Genomic DNA, 24,554 nt, shown 5'->3' with positions numbered 1-24,554 from the left:
CTTTTCTTCCTTTCTTTCTTCTCTCCCTTCTCCACTTGCCCTACCAGATAACTCCTCAACTACTTATGTAGATAAACTACTATAAGTTTATCTATAAAGCACTGGGGGATTTACTAGCCAAAAGTTTTTTTCCTAACAAAGATAACCATTAGAGACTAATAATTATTACTAATCAATTGATAAAAAATTATTCAATAAATGTTTATTGAGTATTTATTATATACCAAGCACTATGGTAGGCAGTGAGAACCCAAAGAGAAAAAAGATACAATCCAGGTCCTAAAAAAATTACCACCAGTATTAGGAATATAAAAGACTGTTAAGAAACATAAAAGTTATCTTAAATAACCAAGATTCTGAGAATGACACAGCAGATATAGAAAAGGTCCTCACAGAATTTGACCAGTGCTTTCCTCTGTTGTGTTAGAATTTAGTGAGCAAAATTTAAAAGGCCTTAATTACTAGAGTTTGTTGTTGTTCAGTTGCTAAGCTGTATCCAACTCTTTTGCAACCCCAAGGACTACAGCCGCCAGACTTCTCTGTCCATGGGATTACCCAGGCAACTATACTGGAGTGAGTTGCCATTTCCTTCTCCAGGGGATCTTCCCGACCCAGGAATCAAATCCATGTCTCCTGCATTGGCAGGTGGATTCTTTATTGCTAAGCCACCAGGAAAGCCCTAGTTACTAGAGTACTTCATTCTAAATAATCCAGAAATAAATTCTGACAATGAAACTACAATGAGATACTGGTAAATTCTTTCATTTCTTCGATTTCTGAAACCATCCTTTAAATTATTATCCAGTATTCATCTAGCATACATGTGGTAACAATCTTACTGCTATGATTTAATTTCCTTTATACCCTTCAGTGCAGTGGTCCCCTACCTTTTTGGCACTAGGGACCAGTTTCTTGGAAGACAATTTTTCCATGACCAATTCAAGCACAGTAGGGTCTCACTCCTAAGAGAATTTCATGCCTGTTGCTCATCTGACAGAAGGTGGAGCTCAGGAGGTAATTCGAGCAATGGGGAATGGCTGTAATGACAGATGAAGCGTCGATCGCTCACCTCCTGCTGTATGGCCCGGTTGCTAACAGGCCAAAGACTGGTACCAGTCCATGGTCCAGGGGAAGGGGACCCTGCTTCAGTGAACCAGTATTTTATTTTTTTTAATTAAATTAAATTTTAATTTTTTTAATTAAATTCTTACTCTTATTATTTTTTATTTTAATACAGCTAGTTACTGTATTTTATTTTTGAAAACAGAATTAAAATCTCCCAATAGCATTAATACATAAACATTTCCCAAATATTCAGAAAAACAATTATCAAAACGATATAAAAAATGTCACTAATTAGAGACAACTATTGTTAACATTTTGGTGTATAGCCTTCTAATATCTAAACAACTGAAGGACAAGGGCATTAACATTGCAATATGCAACTTTCTTTCAGCTCTACCGTACTATACCCTGCTTAAAGTATGCTTAACAATTTCAATGGATAACCAGTTTACTGATCACTAACTCTACTCAACAAGTATTTGAGTGCCTACTATGGCTAGGCACGGAGAAGGAAACGGCAACCCACTCCAGTATTCTTGCTTGGAGAATTCCATGGACAGAGGAGACTGGCGGGCTACAGTCTACGGGGTCGCAAAGAGTTGGACACAACTAAGTGACTAACACACACACAAACATGGCTAGGTACTGTCTTAAGACCTTACATTTTAATTCAGAGAAACAGACCAACAAGTAAATTACAGAGTATTGCAAAATGTTGATATATCTTCTTGAAAAAAAATAAAGCATACCTGAGAGGAATTACTCTTTCAAACAGGTAAGTCAAAGACCCTTAAGGAGAAGACCACGCTTATCACACACAAAGAAAAGCCAGGAGGCCAGAGTGGCTGATGACTTAGCAAGAGAGGGAAACAGCAGGAAATGAAGTCTGAAAAGCCAGGAACTATATAGGTCACTGAAAGAGAGATGCGAAGCCAGTGGGAGGTTTGTAAGGGAAAAAAAATTTTAAAGATGTAATCTGACTTACAGTTTAAAAGGTTGGGGCTGTTGAATAAACCACTGTTTGTTGTTTTTAGTCATCAAGTCCTGTCCAACTCTTTCGCAACTCCACGGACTGCCCATGCAGCTCCTCTGTCCATGGGACTTCCCAGGCTAGAATACTAGAGTGGGTAGCCATTCCCTTCTCTAGGGGATCTTCTCAACCCAAGGATCAAACCTGCATCTCCTGCACTGCAGGTGGATTCTTTACTGCTGAGCTACTGGGAAATAAACTGTAATTAATTGTAAAGCAGAGAAGACACTGAGTTAGATTACAGTAAAACTCTAGGAAAGAGAAGATGGTAGTTTGGACAAGAGTGGGAGCAAGAGATATGGTAAAAAGTAGGGCAGATTCTCAACATATTTTTGGAATAAAAAGTGAGTAAGAAATACTAATGGATTTGACATGGATGTATAAGATAAAGAGAAATCACTTAAAGATAGTTTAACCTGGATTTTAAATGAAACAGTGTATTGTAGGTGTTGTTCCAGGCACACACAGCTGCATGGATGGAGGTGCTGAGCAGATAAAGATTTGCAGTTAAGTAGTGCTGGAGTTTTCCCAATCATGTGCAATTACTGAAAAGAAGGGCAGGTAATTGAAGATAAAAAATGTTAAGGAGTAGATTATATTGAAAAGAGCATGGAATTTAAGTTAGGTAAGAAGGGGGATCAGGAAAATGAAAAATTGATAAGATTAAGCGATGTTAAAGTCTTAAGTGGGTTTAAAAATTACTGGAATTGGGTTATCAAAGATGAGAGATAATAGACAAACTGGGACACATGAAACTGATAATTAATATTATGAAGAGAGTAAGTCTTCAGAATAACTATGTATACCTATGGCTGATTCATGTTGAGGTGTGACAGAAAATAACAAAATTCTGTAAAGCAATTATCCTTCGACAAAAAAATAAATTAAAAAAATATATATGTTAGTGTTGGTAGGTGGCAACATTATAGCAGATGATGAATTCAAGGAATTGAGAGACCAAAGTATTAAAAGGATAATCTGTATGCAACTAAAATTGCTAATCAGGATAGCAACAGTAATGCAGTGACTGAACCAAAATCTTTAAGAAATTCAAGGTAGTGAGTGATTCAGAGGTTGGCTGATAACGTCAACAAATATAAATAGCAGGACGTACAATCATACAGCTTGATAGTCAAATCTAAGGGTTTTTAGGCAAGATGAAGAAGAATGATCTGGAAAGAGCAATAACAAGAAGGTCACTACCCACCCTCCAGTATCAGCAATAAGGCAGATACAGGAGGGAACGTCAACATTTGAAAGAGCTTCAGCAGACAGCAGCGCTGTCCTTACAGGAGAGCTAAGTGACAGAAGTAGTTTAAAAACTTTGGTTCAAGGAAGATGTTGAAAGTATAGGAATTTTACTGATATCTTATTTGTAAGTTCCTGAAGACCCAAAAGAAGAATCTCAGAAGTTAAGAAAGGGCAGAAACAGGGGTCTGAAAAGCGAAGGACAGAACTGTATAGGATAAGAATGCAGGAAGCAAATCAATAATAACAATGTCAAAGGCTTTCTTGTGTAGCTGACATAAATGGAGATTAAAAAAACAGGAGATGAAAAAATTCTAAGATGGTATTAGACAAGAAAATCCAAATTTTTCACTATCAAAACCAACTGTGCCCCGCCCCCCCAAAAATCCCTTAGCTCACTCACCTTAACCTGGAAATTAAAATGGAAAGAAAGAAAGTAAGTTATCAAGATACTAAATCTGCCATATTCTTAAAAATCACATGGTACATGAGATGGAAGTCTTAGAAGCCAATTAACTTTGGCTAAGAAGAATAATTTGGATAAGAAGTTGGAAAGCTGTTTGAAAAATTAATACGTACAATTTTTACTATAATTCATGGCAAATAGATGGGAAAACAGTGGAAACAGTGGCTGACTTTATTTTTTGGACCCCAAAATCACTGCAGATGGTGACTGCAGTCATGAAATTAAAAGATGCTTACTCCTTGGAAGGAAAGTTATGACCAACCTAAACAGCATATTAAAAAGCAGAGACATTACTTTTTCAACAAAGGTCCGTCTAGTCAAGGCTATGGTTTTTCCAGTAATCATGTATGGATGTGAGAGTTGGACTATAAAGAAAGCTGAGTGCCAAAGAATTGATGCTAATGAACTGTGGTGTTGGAGAAGACTCTTGAGAGTCCCTTGGACTGCAAGGAGATCCAACCAGTCCATCCTAAAGATCAGTCCTGGGTGTTCATTGGAAGGATTGATGTTGAAGCTGAAACTCCAATACTTTGGCCACCTGATGCGAAGAGCTGATTCATTTGAAAAGACCCTGATGCTGGGAAAGATTGAGGGCAGGAGAAGGGGACGACAGAGGATGAGATGGTTGGATGGCCTCACCAACTCAATGGATGTGAGCTTGGATAGGCTTCGGGAGTTGGTGATGGACAGGGAGGCCCAGCATGCTGCAGTTCATGGGGTCGCAAAGAGTCGGACATGACTGAGTGACTGAACTGAACTGCACTGATCACTACTAGGCTTGACCCCTAGTGTGATAGTCCTTACTTTCCTTTTTCACAGTAACCTATGAAGACACCTGTTGAAAGCGGCAGTTCCAGAAAAATGGAAAGAGTCTAGGTTTCTGAAAGGGAGATGAGCCACTGATAAGCAGTACCAGGGTTTGGACTTTATGTAAGTAAGAAATAAATTGTTATTGTGTTAAGATATTGAAACTTCAGGGACTGTCTGTTTATAGCATTTAGCATTACCTAATACAGACTGTTGGTGGTGTTGTTTAATTGCTGAGTCATATCCAACTCTTTCACGACCCCATGGACTGTAGCCCTCCAGGCTCTTCTGTCCATGGCATTTCCCAGGCAAGAATACTGGAGTGGGTTGCCATTGCCTTCTCCAGGGGATCTTCCCAACTCAGGGCTTGAACAGATTCTTGACCACTAATTACCTTAACTAATATAAAACATACATTTTCATCACTCTTGTTAACAATAAACCTGTTCCTGAGTATATATTGGGTCTTGAGTTATTAACTAATGAAAACTTGAAGTTACAATTAGTGAGATCATAAAATCCAGCATTACAACCGTCTCTTAGATTCTGGTTATGTCATATTCAACTAAATAGTTTAAAAATTACATTAAACTTAATTATAAATTGAAAGCAATTACATTTTTAGTTACCAGGGAAACAAATACAAACCAAACATAAACCACTGGAGAAATGTTCTTTCTTCTGCCATTAAACGGTTCAAGTAATATGTACATGGAAAACAGTATGAAAACAAAAGTGCATTCTCCTTTTGCTAATACATTTAGCTGGAAGATACAAAATACCTGAAAAATTATCAAGTCATGACTAATCTTGTTTCATCCATATCCACTAATCCCCTAAACTGATGTGATGGTTCAAAATTTACTTATTTTGATAACTTTCAGGATAAAGTGGCCTTTATATCAGGATGTAGAAACAGATTTTGATGAGTAACAGAAAGTGAATGGTGTTTAATAAACAATACACAACCTTGATAAAAATAACATTATGTCAAATATCATCATAAAGTAAGTATCATTACAGCAATATTTTTCATATCCCAATAGATGATCTTTGTTACTATTTTACTATCTGGAGTGGTAGGTTATACATAAACACTAGTCTCAATAAAAGAAATAACTTTTCTGAACTTCTCAAATGTTTCCATTATGGCAAAAATAGAAGAAACTATGGTTCTTCAATAATTCACAATTTATTTGGAAAGGATGTAGGATATGGTAGTAAAGAATACAGACTGCAGAGTCAAACTGCCTGGGCTTGATGCCTTGTTCTGTTTCTGTTTGTGGAACCTTGAACAACCAATCTCTCTCAGTTTGCTTATGTAATGGGAACGATAGTACCTACCACATCATATTAATATATAATAGATAAAATGACTAAATACATATAAAGCACACAGAACAATGACTAGTACATAGCAAGGTACACAGTATGTGACTGGCATATAATAAGTATTACTGTCATTAATCTATTTATTCATGAACTATTTATCCAGGGCCTTCTAAGTGCTAACTGCTAGGAAGGCTGAGAGGAACACATGTGGAAAGATGTTATACAATGAAATTCTAAGACCAAGAGAACAACAGTGGTCTCTATAAGATAAGGTACAACAGGAGCAATAGAGAAAAATTCTAAGACTGCACAGGGGCACAAGAAAGATTTCACAAGAGAAGATGATGCTTCAGCTAACTCCTGAAGGATGAGGAAAAATTACGCAGACAACCTTGGAAACAGAGGAGACACACATTCTTTACCAAGGAATGTATGCAAAAGCATCTGAAGAAACTGCCTTCCAAGAGATGGTAAAATCAGCAGTGCTGATGCATAAGGGTCTTCTATATGATACTAAGAAGTTCATATATGTGTAGATAACAAATACACCACTACACTTTCATTTATCTTACCTCACATGTTCCAGTCGACCTGAGCAAAAACATAAGCACTGAAAGGAAATCCTACAGGTGATGATATACACTGGAAAACCTTCACCTTTCCCTTGCTGTACTCAAAATATTTCTATTAACTACACAGTGTCAATATAACAATTATAATAAGAAATTGTGTGTGGGGGGGTTGTTGAGTGGATAGAGAGTAACAGGGTGACAAGAAGCAAGATAGCAACTATGACAATTGTATAAGGTAGCCATGAAAGACCTCTTTGGTCTGAGATCTGAAAGAGGAGAATAAGCCAACCAGGTTAGGAGGAAGTTGGAAGAGAAAAATGTTTCTGTCACTAGGACACAAGGTAAAAGAGGAAAATGACTGAACACAACTGAGGAAAACAAAGAAGCATACTGAGCTCACGTGGGTGTGTGTGGTATGACACAACGATGTCACTCCAACACGGCAAAGCAAGTCCCTGGAGGGCTATACGCAAGGGCACAGTGTGATCTTTGCATTTCGGAAAAATGTACTCCCGCTACTATGAGGAGAAGGGAGCTGGAAGGGCAAGACAGATGCAGAGAAACCACTTCAGGAGACTCCTGAAGAACCTCAAATCTATTTCGAAATTTACAGAATGCTTAGGGGCCTCGTAACAATCTTGACAAATTGGTAAAGCATTAGCTAACTTCACACACAAAACACTGAGGTTCAGGGTGACTGAACCAAAGTCCCATTGCTAGTCATCTGTAGCATGAGAGAGAACCAAACCAGCCTGTTCCAAATCCAGTCAGTGTCTCACAAAGAAGGAACCTCAGTTTTAGGGATGATCATGTAACAGTCTTTTATTCAGAGTTTTAATTAAAAGAATAAAGACATCAAACTTTAAATGCTCATTACTGTAAAAACGTGAACTATTATATACCTGGTTATTGCTTACTAGTACTTTAAAAGTATTCATTAATAACAGTAAATCGTAAAACTGATCCCATCAGCATTACAAAATAAGACACTCTGCCTTAGCACTTGATTATATAAAGTCCTTTACAAAGTACTTGCAGCTGTACATACAAATTGTGAAATTACATAATGTTTAAAAATGATCCATCATGATTAGCCCACACATGACAAGTAAAATACCCTTAATAATTTATTAAATTTGATTTACATGTGCTTAAAATTATGTATATATTTTGACTTCTAATATACACACACTAATGCTAATAAGCCAAGTATATGACAATTTCTCTTTTTCAGTCCTTTTTGTTTACTGGCATCCGGGCATCCATGTTTAGGATCTCCACTGCATCTACTTACAGGATTGTTGATGCAATGAACAGAACAGCCTCCCAAGATACAGTCCCAAATGTATAAAAATGTATAAAAACTATATACCAAATGTATAATAATCAGAGCTACTAATCAAACTAAATAATATAAAACTTTAAGCAAAATTTTAAAATCACAATAGTTTCCATATTGCTTTATATTGGCCTAAGATATTTCTATTTTCCTAAATATTCACTTTTTGACATCCTGTAAGAACATATTCTATAACGAATATGACTTTTTCATTCAAACCAGAGTGTATTACTTCATGTTTTTTAAAAAAGCAAAAGTACTGTATGATGCTAACTTATTACATTATTGTCTGTTCCCTGTTAATAGAAAGAAAGCATTAAAAGTATAAACTATTTATGCTTCTTAGTCCATATATAATGGCAAAAACAATATTCTCTGTGAAGTTCTTGCAAAATATGTCACTGCCTAACTTAAAGAAGCAAAATACAGATATAGCACTTGTATGGATTTTCACAGTAATTTTTAGGTTATCAAGGAAACATCTAGAGTGTTGATCTGGTTATACTCAATTCAAACAAACTACTTGTCACATTAACTACCTCCAGGAAGTTACTCCAAACACAAAATAAACTGTTTATGCCCCTACTCAGATAGATAACATGACAGATTGTTATTAGTTGAAGACAGATGAAATACATTAATTTGATTGTGAGCATATGTTTAATTTTACCCTGCCATGCACACTCTCTAATGCTGTCTTTCTGTGATGACATAGTAAATCATACTGTATTAGAAGAATTGCTAACACAAGAAAATAAAAAATTACCAGAATTTGACTTTGGAGATTCTTAAACCAAACTTCTTAAAAAATGTAACTGCCTGAAACTGGGTTCCACAAATACATAAAGAAAAAAGGTGTCATCAAAGAAACTAATTTCTATTATAAATCTTAAAAAAAGACCTCAATGCAGTTTAACATTTTTCTTATATACTTCTATTTATAATTTCTTTGTGAAATGCCTTTTCCCTCCTTTCCCCATTTCTACTGTTTTTAGTGTTTATCCTATTAATGTGTGTGTTTTCTATAAGAAAGACATCTGTTATATTTTTTCCAGTGTTTGTTTCCCTCAGGTTAGGATTCTCCTTTTCACGATGCATTAGATTCACATAAATTAAGATTTTATGAAATCAAATATACCAAGAAAATAAGCTCATTATTACTTAAGCTACCTTTCTTGGTTCTTTTGCTATAAGCAGCTAAAAGCAAAAGCAATTTTTTTTTAAAAAAGCACAAAAGTCAATAGCCACTCAAAAATATTTGTTGAATAAAGATAAATATTTGGGGGACTCCCCTGGTGGCTCAGTAGTAAAGAATCTGCCTGCCAAGGCAGGAGACACAAATCCCGTCCCTGATCCAGGAAGATCCTGCATGCAACTAAGCCCATGCACCACAACTACTGAGCCTGTGCTCCAGAGTCCAGGAGCTGCAACTACTGAGTCCACATGCCACAACTACTGGAGCCCATGTGCCCTCGAGTCCGTGCTCCACAACAAGAGAAGCCACCACAATGAGAAGCCCGTGCACCGAACCAGGGAGTAGTCCCCGCTCGCCACAACTAGAGAAAAGTTCGCATAGCAACAAAGACCCAGCACAACAAAAAATAAACAAATTTTTAAAAAAAGAAAAACATTTTTAGGTTCTTAAAACAAATACAAAATATCAAAGGTGTCTAAACTAATATGTATTCTTTCATTTTACAGGAATACTATACAGGACTGAAAAACTGAGCTAGAGTCTCACACCACAACTAAGAATGAGTATCACAAATGTGTTGAGCAAAACAGAAAGACATTAAGAAATACACATAAATGACAACATTCATGTGAAATTTTAAAATGACAAAATTAGCTATCAGTGAAGAATACACAGATGATGAAACTAAGAAGAACAGCAAGTAAAACATTAGGACAAAGGATAGTAGTTAACTCTGAAGGAAGAGAAAGGACTGATAAAGGCACCTGGTTGGCATCTGGGGTGATTGGCAATGCTCTACTTTGTGACCCAGGAACAGCTATTCTTTAAACTATACATATATTTTATGTACTTTTCTTATGTATATATCATTATATTAAAAAGTCTAATAAAATTACACTAATATGACAATCTTCTCTTCAAACTGAATTTTTCATATTATCATAAAGAAGGGTCACTGCTGCAAAAATATTCATAGTTTTCACAATTTCCCCAAGGACTTCTTTAGTCCCTTAATTATCAAATCATACTCTTTCAACCTCTCTATATACATCATGAATCTTGTGGATTTTCTCTTCAATTATTTATTACCTGACTCCTCCAGATCCTTCAGTTGTTAATTACTTTTGATTCTAGTAATTCTCTAATATTTTTATAGATTCTCTATATTGCTATAAGGTTTGCCAATTACTTTGCATTGTATTTCTATTGCATAGTCACATACATAGTCACATACATATCTACAACCAGACCTACAAAGATTCTCAGGGGATAATGATAAATACCATTTATTCTGTAGAGTCACCAGAATAACATTAACAGCAGGCAGAATCAAGAGGGCAGCAAGGAGAGTATGTAAAAATTCATATTATTTCAACTTATTTAGTACCATTAACTGAATTCTCTCTGGTGGTAGGTAATGGATAACCACCTCTCCTCTAACTTCATGTTAAAATGTAATAATAGGTCTAAATGGGGACATAATATCATGGAGTAAGCAACTCTTTCTGTATTTGTGATGGTTTATAACTTTTATTGCATATTGACTCTTCTTATTTTGAGTCATGTTTCAGGCAGTCTCCATAGGAATTCTTACTGGAGAATTTCATACTGGCCAGTATTACATAGGTTTATTTGCAAAGATTGGCATGATAGCTGGATAGTATAACAAGGTCCCAGCTCACTTATGTCTTTCATTTAAAAATAAAAATGCATTTCTTTTTTTTGCATGAAAAAAAAAAGAAGTGTATTTGTCTTTCCTAGATACCAGTATAGACTGGGATCTTGCAAGGATCAGAGGCAATAGTAAGAACTGCTTCAATTGGCAATTATACTACAGTTATTTAATTATTTCTTATATTTTCCTCTCTTTTCTAATTGCCCTCAATTACCATATATTAGATCCACTGGGAGAAGGGGAATGATAAAACATGATTTAAAATCACAACAAAAAGTAAACAGTAAAGACAAAACTGCCCAATAGCAACAGAATCCAGAGTAATAATAAGAATAGTTAACATTTATATAGCACCAAAGTGTTTTACAGGCACATTACACATATTAAATTATTTAATCCTCACAATAACCACTAGCTGACAGATGAGAAAATAAAGCATAGAGAGGATAAATGACTTATATAAGGACACATTTCTAGTAAGGAGAGGAGCCAGAACTCAAGGCCCTCGCAGCCAGAGTCTGCATTCTTAACTCTCACTCAGCTTTCTCCTCAGGCAGGACAATCTTCTACAACTCTCATTTTCCCCATGACATTGTTTCATTCATGTTATCCCAAGTGGATTACTTCATTCACTTTCATTGCCATATAACATATCTTTGTATGAACATACCACAATTTATATATCTTTTCTCCAAGTGGACACTCAAATTGCTTCCAATCGTTAGCTATTATCAACAATGAAGCAGCATGACTACTCTTAGTGCATGTCATCCGATACATATGTATAGCAGTCTGTTTAAGACATAAAACTGTTGAATCCTAGGGTCTATGAATGTTCAACTTTACAGAATAATGGCAAATTATTTTCAAAGTCATTTTATCAATTTACAATCCACCTAGCAATGACCATGAATTCCTGTAGATTCATATTATGTCTCTGTCACTTCTTAGGCTTTTTGATATGTGTACATTATTACTTATGGGCACGTTATTACTGGTGGCACAAAAGGTAAAGAATCTGGCTGCAATGCAGGAAACCCAGGTTCAATCCTTGGGTCAGGAAGATCCCCTGGAGAAGGGAATGACAACCCACTCCAGTATTCTTGTCTAGAGAATTCCATGGACAGAGCAGCCTTGCAGGCTACAGTCCATGGGGTCGCAAAAGGTCGAACGTGACTGAGTGACTTAACACATACACACACACACACACACACACACACACACACACATTATTACTTACCTGTGGTCTTATTTTCCATTTCCTTGATTAGTGATTATTTTCAAATGTCTTTGGGCCATTTTTCCTATGAAATTTCTCATGTTTTATGTCCCTTTTTCTACTAAGTTGTCTTTCTTATAGATTTGTAAAAGTGTATTAATCTTTTTTTCAGGTATTTGGGGTACACATACCTTCTCCCAGTTTGTGGTTTATCTTTTCGAATTATTTAATGTGTCACTTGATAGAAACAAACCTGTTTATCTTATGTGGTTGATATATTCAACATTTAAATTTAGCAAAAAATCTTTCCACATCCCAAGGTATGAAAGATATTCTTTCATTTTTTTCTTCTACAAGAGTTGTGTGATTTACATTACAGCCTTTAACCCATTTGGAACTGTATATGAGAGTAATATAGGCACCATTTTCTTTTTCTCCATAAAAACAAACTATTCCAGGGCTACTTATTAAACATATCATCCTTTTAAATGATCAAACTAGTCAATCCTAAAGAATTGACTGAATTAGTCATTGGAAGGACTGAAGCTGAAGCTCCAATACTTCGGCCACCCGGTGCAAAGAGCCAACCCACTGGAAAAGACCCTGATGCTGGGAAAGATTGAAGGCAGGAGGAGACCGGGGCGACAGAGGATGAGATGGTTGGATGGCATCACCGACTCAATGGACATGAGTTCGAGCAAACTCTGGGAGGTAGTGAAGGGAAATCTGGCATGGTGCAGTTCATTGGGTCACAAAGAGTCAGACACGACTTAGCAACTGAACAATAACAATCCTTTCAGAAGATCTTCAATATCACTTCCATTATAACATCAAAGTTCCCTTTATATGAGGGTTTGTTTCTAGCATTTCCACTCTATTTCCTTGAGTGAATTCCTCAATGTATTTACTACAAGCTGTTTATAAACATTTTTATCACTAGCATAGCAAATGGTCCTCACCTTGTAATTCAGGAACATATTAACTATCCTTGGCCCCTTTCTCCATCCATATACATATTAGAGTCAGTTTGCTTATATACCACACATAATTATGCTGACTCAGTAAACCAATTTGAGATGAAATATTAGTTTTATAATATTGAGTCTTTGTATCCTTGAACATGGGAGTTATCTTTTATTTGGGTCTTATATTTACACCTTATATTAAAATGTACACTTTTTTCAACACAGGGATTTCTGAAGTAGCTATTTATATCATCTGAGAATTTTGCAGTTTTATTTCTTCCTTTTTAATCGGTATGTCATATATCTTTTTTCTTACTGTTTTACAATAGCTAGGACTTCAAGAATGATGTTGAATATGGTGAACAGTGAAAGTGAACATCCTTGCCTTATACCTGGTCTTAGTAGGGAAGCATTCACTCATTTGTTATCAAGTATGATGTTAACTGTAGGTTTTTCATAAATGCCATTTATCGGGTTAAAGAAGTCAATCCTCATGCCTAGTTTGTTCAGTTTTCTTTTTTGATACCATGAATGGATGTTAACTTTTAACAAATTCTTTTTATGCATTTATTAGATCATAATATGCCTTTTCTTCTTAAGCCTATTGATATAGTAAATTATATTAATTGATTCTGAATGCTAAAACAGCCTTGCATCTCCTTGATAAACACCACTCAGTCATGATGTAGTATCCTTTTTATATACTGCTAAATTCAACTCATTTAATATTTTGTTAAGAATGTTTTGTGTCTATGTTCATGAGGGATATTAGTCTGTAGTCACCTTATCTTTTCCTGGGCTTAGTATCAGATTAACACTGCTGTCACAAAATGAGTTCAGAAGTGTTCCATCCTCTTTGGTATTCTAAAAGGGTTTACATACAATTGGTATTATTTCTTCCATGTGTGTTTGGCAGAATTCACCAGTAAAACCATCTGAGCCAGTAGTTTTCTTTGTAGGAGCATTTTAAATTATGGATTTAGTTTTGATTTGTTTTTCATAAATATCACAGTATTCAGGTTATCTACTTCTTCTTGAGTAAACTCTGGTAGTTTATATCTTTAAAGAGATTTGCTCATTTAATTCAAATTGTCATTTATGGAAATAAAACTTCTCAGTATATTCCCCATTCTGCTTTTAATATCCACAGGATTTATGACAAATTCTCCTCCTTCATTCCCGATACTGTAACTTGTATCTTCTCTCTTTTTTTATGGTCAGTTTGGCTAGACGTTTATCCAATTTTATCAATCTTTTCAAAGGATCAGCTTTTGATTTCATTGATTTCTCTACTGTCTTTTATTTCTGATTTTAGCGTTACATTTTCCTTTCGTCTGTTTGCTTTAATTTGCCCTTCATTTTCTATTTTCTTGAGATGAAAGCTTGGATTATGGACTTTGAGGATTTTTTTTTTCTCAAATGTAAGCATTTAGTAACACTAAACATTTCTCTCTAAACAACTACTTTAGCTGCATCCCACAAATTTTTATATGCAGTGCTTTCATTTTTATTCAATTCAAAATATTTAATTTTCTATGACTTCCTCATTGATTCACAGGTTATTTAGAAGTGAGTTGTTTAATTTCCAAATAACTGGAGATATTACAAATATATTTGTGTGATTGGTTCCTAATTTAATTCCATTACTGTCAGAGAATATATTTAATTCTTTTCAATTTGTTTTTATAGGTCAGAATACAGCCTTGTTTCATATACAACTGAAAGCAACGTGTATTCTGCTGTTGTCAGAGTAAATGTACTGTAAACGTCAGTTAGATCTGGCTGGTTGATGTTGTTCACACCTCTACATCCTTAACTAATTATTTTCTACCTGCTCTATCAGTAGTGAGAGGAGCATTGAAGTCTAACTGCAATGGTAGATCTGTCTATTACTCTTCTCTGCTCTATCAGTTTCTTTCTGTTGGTGACTTTATGTATGTTTAGGATTGTGATGGCTTTTTATTGAATTGACCTTTTGATCATTATTGTATAAGCCTTCTTTATCCCTGCTAAATTCCTTGTTTCTGGTATTAACAAAACTACTTAAACTTTCTTTTGATTAGGGTTTACAGAACTTATCTTTTCTCATCCTTTTACTTTTAACCTATCTGAATCTTCATATTTAAAGTGGGTTTCTTATAGATAGAATATGGTTGCTGCTGCTGCTGCTGGAGCACTGGAGTGGGGTGCCATTGCGTTCTCTGCAGGATATGGTTGGGTCTTGCTTTTCTACCCATTCTGACTATCTCTATAATTTAATTGGTGTATTTAGAACAGGCGTTGGCAAACATTCTCTATAAAGGGCCAGACAGTAAATATTTCAGGCTTTGCAGGTCATATGTTCTTTACAGCAGCTACTCAACTCTGTCGTTGTAGTGAAAAAGCAGGCATAGACAAGATGTAAACAGATGAGTGTGGCTCTGTTCCAATAAAACTATTTATGGACATTAAAATTTGATTTTCATATAATTTTCAGGTGTCAGAAAATATTATCCTTCTTTTGATTTTTGTCCAACCATTTAAAGATGTAAAAACCATTCTCAGGTAGTTGGCCACACAAAAAAGCAGCATAAGCTGCAGTTTGCTGACCCTTGCTCTACATCACTGCTCAAATCATTCTTCTGCTTAAAATCCCTGAGGGACTTTCTATAGCCCTTAGGAGAAAATCTAAACCCCTTAAAATATAGTCTCTGTATCTCAACTCTTCCTGCCTTACAACCTATGCTCCAGCTACAACAAAATGTTGCCAATTTCCCTTAATATTTCAGGCTATATCCTAGCTTCTGAGGCTTTATTCATTCTTTTACTTGTTCCTGAACTGTTCTTTCTTGTCCTTCTCCGTATGGCACACTCCTGCATATCCCTTAAGACTCTGCTTGTGCACCTGTACATCAAGTCCTCCTGGACACCAAGTACACTACGCTAGGACAGTACTATCATACCAACTCCACTACCATTGCACTTAGAATGTCAAAGGCACTCATTAATGAATGACTGACCGAATGAATACTTTAAAATATTGTAAGAGGAAACTGAATTGCTCACAATAATAAGAACAAAGTCAAATTCTAACAGGTAGTTATGTTTTCATGATCATCAAAACACATTTTAACCAAACTGATTATAGAAAAAAAAATTCTTAAATTCTCACAAAAATTGAAAGCATTTTCTTAATTATAAAATACCTCTTAGACTTTAGTATTAAACTGTAATGTAATGAACTCTCAGAAGATGGTGCTAGCCTGATATGTCAATAAGCCAAGAAATAAATAAATAAATAATAAGACAACTGATTTTAAAAAATGCTTCCTCTTAAAAAAAAAAGGAACTATTTAAGAAAAATCACAAGTACAGATAATTCCTAACAAAAAACTTTTCAAAAGAGGAAAACATCATTTCTGAACCTAAGACTAAACATAAAACTTCATCAACTTTCACCATTTCTTATTAAAGTAAAGAATAGCTGTCAGTAATCTTCAAAGGTTAAAAAAAAAGATCTGAAGGAAAGAGTGAGCTTAAGCACAAGCCCAGAAAACATTCATCTCCACTGATTAAGAATTCAGTTCACAGTTTCTATATATTAGCATATCCAAATATTAACTCTCTATATAAATGGTAGGGGTAGGGACGAAGTAGGAATAAAAAAAAACTAAAACTATACAACAATTTTTGGTATTCAATTTTAAGCCAATGTCTTACATTACACAAGTGATAAGTTTTAAATAATTCAGTATGCTAATACTTGAATATGAGATATAAATACATGGAAATAATGGGCTTCCCTGGTAGCTCAGACGGTAAAGCGTCTGCCTGCGATGCAGGAGACCTGGGTTCAATCCCCGGGTCGGGAAGATTCCCTGGAGAAGGAAATGGCAACCCACTCCAGTACTCTTGCCTGGAAAATTCCATGGATGGAGGAACCTGGAAGGCTACAGTCTGTGGGATCATAAACAGTCAGACACAACTGAGCAACTTCATTGGTACTACTCACTGGCATCAAGGATAATCTTGTACTTTGCAAAATTATTTCACCAATATTTAATAATATATTTATAAAAATGTAATAATATTTTTGAATGTCTCGACTTGGCATAATTCATTTAACAATTATTTATTTTATAGTCCTTTATATATGTCTCAGAAAAAAATAAAGCATTATAATAAAATCTCATTTGGTGCCAAAGTGGCATCAATTAACCTGAATGGCTAAATAATTCTGTCTACTGCCAACAAAAAACATCAACCTCAGAAATAAAAAATATACTGATAATAAACAAACACGTTGAAAATAAAAGATACACAAATCGATTCCAATGAAGAATCACATGTCACTGAAACAGGTGATCAAACTTTAAAGTTGCCAAAAAGAAAACACATCATATATTACATCAATCACATATTACATGTCTAGAGCATAATGTGAAAATAGGTCTCAATGTTGGTTGTCAAACAGCTCTCACTGTGGCTTTGCCATAGTGCTGATTTAAACTGACACTGTTGTCTCACTCTAGGCCATTTATATGCAAAAACTTCTTTGGGTTCTTGGTATACTCCCAGCTCACTGTTTTAAGTGGGTCTTTACGGTAAAAAGACTTCAGCTGTTTTTAAAAGACTGTTACAGCTGTTTAAACTTTTTTAAAAATAATATTTAAGCACAATAAGGATTTTTAAATCCAAACTATTAAAGGTTTGAAATCCCACTGATATGCTGAAGAAGCATTACAAATGAGAATACATGGTAGCATTAGAAACAAAAAATAAAGAAAAGGTGCCAAGAAGAGAAGAGAAACAGAAAAAATTCTGGAAGATAAAATAAACTGGTAGAAATAACTCTCCAAATATGGGATCTAATATTAAAAATTTGTGAACCCTAGAATATCCAAGGTGTATCAATTAGGGTTCAATCAATGAAGCAGAACAGTATAGATGATAAGAAAAAAGGTTTATTACAGTGGTCAGACTACAAAATTGTGGGAGCTGCTGAGCAACAGGTACAGGCTGTTACCCCTGCATCCGGTCTTGAGCCTGAAGTCACGCTGTAGGTCAGCCAGACCAGCAGTCAGGAAGACAACTGGATAAAGAGCAAGGACAAACTGGAACCTGTCAGGATAAGCTGGAATTGATAAGGAGAAATGAAGTCTGCAAGAACTAACTGGGACCTGTGCGGATGACAGTAATGACAAACTGAACTCGCATGTCTCAGCAACCCAATCCTGATGCCAAGGGTGACCAAAAGGAGAAACACACACCCTTCTCTAGGGAGCTACACAAGCAGGGCAAGTACTCAGAGATGCTGAAGGGGGAAATCTGACAGAGGCTGAAGGAACTGCAGGTCCACCTGCCATCCCACACCTATAAGGTGAGCTAGCAAATCAGCGCTGTGGTGTGAGAGCTGCCACAGTGCCTGGTACACAGCACTGACCCTCAGAGAGCCACAAAGCATCCTCGCCACTTCACTTCTCGCCTACAGCTTTTCCACAAAATGTCTTTTGTAACCAATGCTAACTGACCAGTACGGGAAAGGAAATTTTGGAAATATATTTCCAGTTTAGACAAGTTGACCTAGTACAATGCCATCAGAAAAACAGCAGGACACCCACTTATCCTTAAACTGCCAGAAGGTATAAAGAGAGAAAGGAAGAACAGTCTTACAGAGTGGCGAACTCCTCTAAGTCAGTCCAAAGTAATTCCTTTCTAACATCTACAATGGACAGGGATCTCCAATATTGCCTGTCCATGGGGTCACGAAGAGTCGGACACAACTGAGCGACTTCACTTTCACTTTTCACTTTCATGTATTGGAGAAGGAAATGGCAACCCACTCCAGGGTTCTTGACTGGAGAATCCCAGGGACAGAGGAGCGCGGTAGGCTGTCATCTCTGAGGTCGCACAGAGTCCGACACGACTGAAGCAACTTAGCAGCAGCAGCAGCACACACCTATGTTAGAAGCCTGATTGTCAATATATTACCAATACTCTAAAGTCAGGGTGAAATATATTGTAAGCTCTGGAGGCTGTCCTCATCTTCAAGGTAAGAACTACTAAGAAAATCCAATAATGACCTTTATCATAAATTTTAAAACCTAGATCAGCTACTGTGTGTGTGCTTAGTCCCTCAGTCGTGTCTGACTCTTTGCGACCCCATGGACTGTAGCCCGCCAGGCTCCTCTGTTCATGGGAATCTCCAGGCAAGAATACTGGAGTGGGCTGCCATTTCCTCCTCCAGGGGATCTTCCCAACCCCAAGATTGAACCCAGGTCTCCCGCACTGCAGGGAGATTCTTTACCAACCAGAAAAGCCCAGATCAGCTACTAATACTACTCAATTTTACATTCATATTTAAATAGGAACAAGCAAGAGTCTACAGATCTTAAGAAATCAAGAGCATGAATGGGAGGACATAGAGCTGTTAACCCTCAAGAAAACAGCCAATATTGGAAATGAAGGACAATGAAAAAAATGCAAACATCCCATTCTTGTCATCACCCATCTCTTCCCACTCTGGCAGTGGAGGGTACAGCAGTGGCAACAGCTACTTCTGATTCCAATATGTCAGCTTTGTGCTTGTAGCTATGGCTACAGCAGAACCTGGAGGGCAGGGAGGAAGGCTGGGGCTTGTCTGAGATGATACTGTTCAATATTTTTATAAAGATAAAGGTTATGGAGGGGCATGACCTGACAAAGTCAATACATAATACACTTAAGATTTTTTTCATTTCACTATAAGAAAATTTTACCACACTCCCCCCAAATTTGACCTCCAAGTAATGATATGTACAATGAAAGTGTTTAGATATAAAAGGTACTCAGTTCAGTTCAGTCGCTCAGTCGTGTCCTACTCTCTGCGACCCCATGAATTGCAGCACGCCAGGCCTCCCTGTCCATCACCAACTCCCAGAGTCTACCCAAAACCATGTTCATCAAGTCGGTGATGCCATCCAACCATCTCATCCTCTGTCGTCCCCTTCTCCTCCTGCCCCCAATCCTACCCAGCATTAGGGTCTTATCCAATGAGTCAACCCTTCGCATGAGGTGGCCAAAGTATTGGAGTTTCAGCCTCAACATCAGACCTTCCAATGAACACCCAGGATGGATCTCTTTTAGGATGGATCGATTGGATCTCCTTGCAGTCCAAGGAACTCTCAAGAGTCTTCTCCAACACCACAGTTCAAAAGCATCAATTCTGCGGCGCTCAGCTTTCTTCACCGTCCAACTCTCACATCCATACATGACCACTGGAAAAACCATAGCCTTGACTAGACGGACTTTTGTTGGCAAAGTAATGTCTCTGCTTTTAAATATGCTATCTAGGTTGGCCATAACCTTCCTTCCAAGGAGTAAGCGTCTTTTAATTTCATGGCTGCAGTCACCATCAGCAGTGATTCTGGAGCCCAAAAAAATAAAGTCTGACACTGTTTCCACTGTTTCCCCATCTATTTCCCATGGAGTGATGGGACCAGATGCCATGATCTTAGTTTTCTGAACGTTGAGCTTTAAGCCAACTTTTTCACTCTCCTCCTTCACCTTCATCAAGAGGCTCTTTAGTTCTTCTTCACTTTCTGCCATAAGGGTGGTGTCATCCGCATATCTGAGGTTATTGATATTTCTCCCAGAAATCTTGATTCCAGCTTGTGTTTCTTCCAGCCCAGCGTTTCTCATGATGTACTCTGCATATAAGTTAAATAAGCAGGGTGACAATATACAGCCTTGACGGACTCCTTTTCCTATTTGGAACCAGTCTGTTGTTCCATGTCCAGTTCTAACTGTTGCTTCCTGACCTGCATACAGGTTTCTCAAGAGACAGGTCAGATGGTCTGGTATTCCCATCTCTTTCAGAATTTTCCACAGTTTATTGTGATCCACACAGTCAAAGGCTTTGGCATAGTCAATGAAGCAGAAATAGATGTTTTTTTTGAACTCTCTTGCTTTTTCGATGATCCAGCGGATATTGGCAATTTGATCTCTGGTTCCTCTGCCTGTTCTAAAAGGTACTACCTACAACTAATTTTGAATGCATCAAAATACAGATGAACTACTAGACTGATAGAGGGATGGATAGATGGATAGATATATGATCAAGCAAGCAAAACAGAATATTCATTGCAAACCCCAGATTGGAGTCAATAAACTCCCAGATTGGAGTCAATATGGCATGTGGGTTAAAACTGGTCTGCCACCTGTTCTTAGGGCCCATGAGCTAAGAACAGTTTTCACATTTTGAAACAGTTGAAAATAAATGAAAAGAATAATTTCTGACATAAGAAATACAAAATTCAAATTTTAGTGTCTATAAATAAAGCATAGTCACACTTATTCATTCATAAATTTTTCATGGCTGGAAAAGAACCACTATGGGACAGTTCAATAGTTTATGACAGATGCTATATGTCTTGCCAAGCCTAAAATATTTACTATCTGGCTCTTTTCTGAAAAAGTCTGCCAAACTTTTCCTCTAGACAGTGAGTATATAGGTGTTTATTGTAAAGTTCAACTTCCCTGTATGTTAAAAATTTTTATAAGAATGTTAAAAAAAAAACCAAAGAAATATGATAATATACATGTTTCAATGCTATTCTCCCAGAACATCCCACCCTCACCTTCTCCCTCAGAGTCCATAAGACTGTTCTATGCATCTGTGTCTCTTATTCTGTCTCACGTATAGGGTTATCATTACCATCTTTCAAATTCCATATATATGCATTAGTATACTGTATTGGTGTTTTTCTTTCTGGCTTACTTCACTCTGTATAATGGGCTCCAGTTTCATCCATCTCAATAGAACCGATTCAAATGTATTTTTTTTTTAATGGCTGAGTAATATTCCATTGTGTATATGTACCACAGCTTCCTTATCCATTCGTCTGCTGATGGACATCTAGGTTGCTTCCATGTCCTGGCTATTGTAAATAGTGCTGCGATGAACATTGGGGTACACGTGTCTCTTTCACTTCTGGTTTCCTCAGTGTGTATGCCCAACTAAAATAAATAAATTTATTAAAAAAAAACAAACAAAGAAATAATCATAAACTGATTCAACAGAGGCCTATTGGGAGGAGAAGGGTCAATCAGTTCTAAGTGTGGCAATCAGCTTTTCTAAATCCTACCTGCAAGATGTCACATGCTTGGAAATGCAAAAAGGTGAGAAAACTACCACCAAGACTGTAGCCTTGAAGACATGCTCTGTCCATTAAAAACTGGCCTAGTAACATTCTACGGACCAGCCAGTGAAAGTGTCAAGGAAGCTTGATATCATGTGAAGTCTTAGGTCAAAGAAAGAAAACTTAAAAAAAAAATCCAAGAGAAATCAAAACATCAAGTCTTCCCCTATTCTTACTAGCAGTTGAAGACTGGTATCAGTTTCCAAGGACTGCTGAAACCAAACCACCACAAAATAGGTGGCTTAAGATAACAGAAATGTATTCTCTTGGAGTTCAGAGGCAAGAAGTCATAAGTCATATTATTGGCAGGACCAAGCTCCCTCTGAAGGCTACTGGGAAGACTCCTTTCTTGCCCGTCCTTAGCCTCGTATCGTTACTAGCAAACCTTGGCAAAGCTTGTAGCTCCCTGACTCCAATCTCTGACTCCATCTTTACATGACTTTCCTCCCTAAGTGTCTGTGGCTCTGTCTGAATTTCTCTGTCCTTGTAAGGATACCAGTCATTGGATTTACAGATAACCCTAATCAAGTACAACTCATCTTAACTTGCTTACATCTGCAAAGACCATATTTTCAAATAAGCTCATACTCACAGATTCTAGAGATCAAGATTTCAATATATTTTTTAGGAGAAAAGAATTTAAACCACTAGGACTGTGCTTCCCACTTCACTGAGAAGCTAGAAATAGTCAAGAGACAGTCTACATGTCTCCAGATCTATACATCAAATACAGTATAGGTAGAGGTCTATATTCCTATGCCCAATTCTTTCTGATCCCATGAACTGCAGCACGTCAGACTTTCTTGCCCTTCACTACCTCCTGGAGTTTGCTCAAACTCATGTCCATTGAGTCGGTGATGCCATCCAAGCATCTCATTCTCTTTCGCCTCCTTCTTCTGCCCTCAATCTTTCCCAGCATCAGGGTCTTCTCCACTGAGTAAGCTCTTTGCATCACGTGGCCAAAGTATTGGAGCTTTAGCATCAGTCCTTCCAATGAATATTCAAGACTGATTCCCTTTAGGATTGACTGGTTTGGTCTCCTTGCTGACCAAGAGATTCTCAAGGGTCTAGTACAGCAACACAATTCAAAAGCATCAACTCTTCGGTGCTCAGCCTTCTTTATGGTCCAACTCTCACAACCATACATGACTACTGGGAAAAACATAGCTTTGACTATAAGGACTTTTGTCAGCAGAGTGATGTCTCTGCCTTTTAATATGCTCTCTAGGTTTGTCATAGCTTTTCTCCAAGGAGCAAGTCTCTTTAATTTCATAGCTGAAGTCACCATCCACAGTGATTTAGAGGCCAAGAAAATAAAATCTGTCACAGATTCCACTTTTTCCCCTCTATTTGCCATGAAGTGATGGGACCAGATGCCATGATCTCAGTTCCTTTCAATGTTGAGTTTTAAGTCAGCTTTTTCACTCTTATTCACTCTCATCAAGAGGCTCTTTAGTTCCTCTTCCCTTTCTGTGATTAGAGTGATATCATTCACACATCTGAGGTTGTTGATATTTCTCCTGGCAATCTTGATTCCAGCTTGTGAGTCATCCAGCTTGGCATTTCGCATGATGTACTCTACATATAAGTTAAATAAGCAGGGTGACAATATATATCCTTGATGTACTCCTTTCCCAATCTGGAACCAGTCTGTTGTTCCCATGTCCAGTTCTAACTGCTCCTTCTTATCCTACATACAGGTTTCTCAGGAGACAGGTAAGGTTGTCTAGTATGCCCATCTCTTTAAGAATCTTCCACAGTTTGTTACGATCCACATAGTCAAAGGCATTGACCACAAAGTAGTTAGTGAAACAGATGCTTTTTTGGAATTTGTTTTTTCTATGATCCAACGGATATTGGCAATTTGATCTCTGGTTCCTTTGCCTTTTCTAAATCCAGCTCATTTTCCACTGTCATATCTTTTTGCCTTTTCATACTGTGGATGGGGTTCTCCAAGCAAGTGCTGCACTCAATATGCCAGCAAATTTGGAAAACTCAGCAGTGGCCACAGGAGTGGAAAAGGTCAGTTTTCACTCCAATCCCAAAGAAAGGCAATGCCAAAGAATGTTTAAACTACCACACAACTGTACTCATCTCACATGTTAGCAAAGTAACACTCAAAATTCTATATCTAGACTTCAACAGTATGTGAACCAAGAACTTCCAGATGTTCAACCTGGATTTAGAAAAGGCAGAGGAACCAGAGATCAAATTGCCAACATCTGCTGGGGCACAGAAAAGCAAGAGAATTCCAAAAAAACATCTACTTCTGTTTCATTGACTACACTAAAGCCTTTGACTGTGTGGATCACAACAAACTGTGGAAAATTCTTCAAGAGATGGGAATACCAGACCACCTTACCTGCCTCCTGAGAAATCTGTATGCCAATCAAGAAGCAACAGTTAGAACAGACATGGAACAGAGGACTTGGGAAAGGAGTACAACAAGGATATATATTGTCACCCTGCTTGTTTAACTTATA

At 37.0% G+C, this 24,554-nt stretch overlaps 1 protein-coding gene and 1 non-coding gene across 6 annotated transcripts in view; one reads left to right on the top strand and one right to left on the bottom strand.

Moving 5' to 3' along the window:
• RAB28 (RAB28, member RAS oncogene family) overlaps window positions 1–24,554 on the bottom strand; it is a 101,084-nt gene that overhangs the window by 22,080 nt on the left and 54,450 nt on the right. The gene's annotated exons all lie outside the window — the stretch shown is intronic.
• On the top strand, window positions 16,693–16,764 carry TRNAR-GCG (transfer RNA arginine (anticodon GCG)). Its single transcript has one exon. It is a non-coding gene; the product is annotated as a tRNA-Arg (tRNA).

Source organism: Giraffa tippelskirchi, chromosome 1 (genome assembly GCF_054371585.1).
Source record: "Giraffa tippelskirchi isolate mGirTip1 chromosome 1, T2T-mGirTip1v1.2.pri, whole genome shotgun sequence".
NCBI classification, from domain to species: domain Eukaryota; kingdom Metazoa; phylum Chordata; class Mammalia; order Artiodactyla; family Giraffidae; genus Giraffa; species Giraffa tippelskirchi.
Note: the sequence above shows the minus strand (reverse complement) of the source record. Positions and strands in the feature narration are given on the sequence as shown.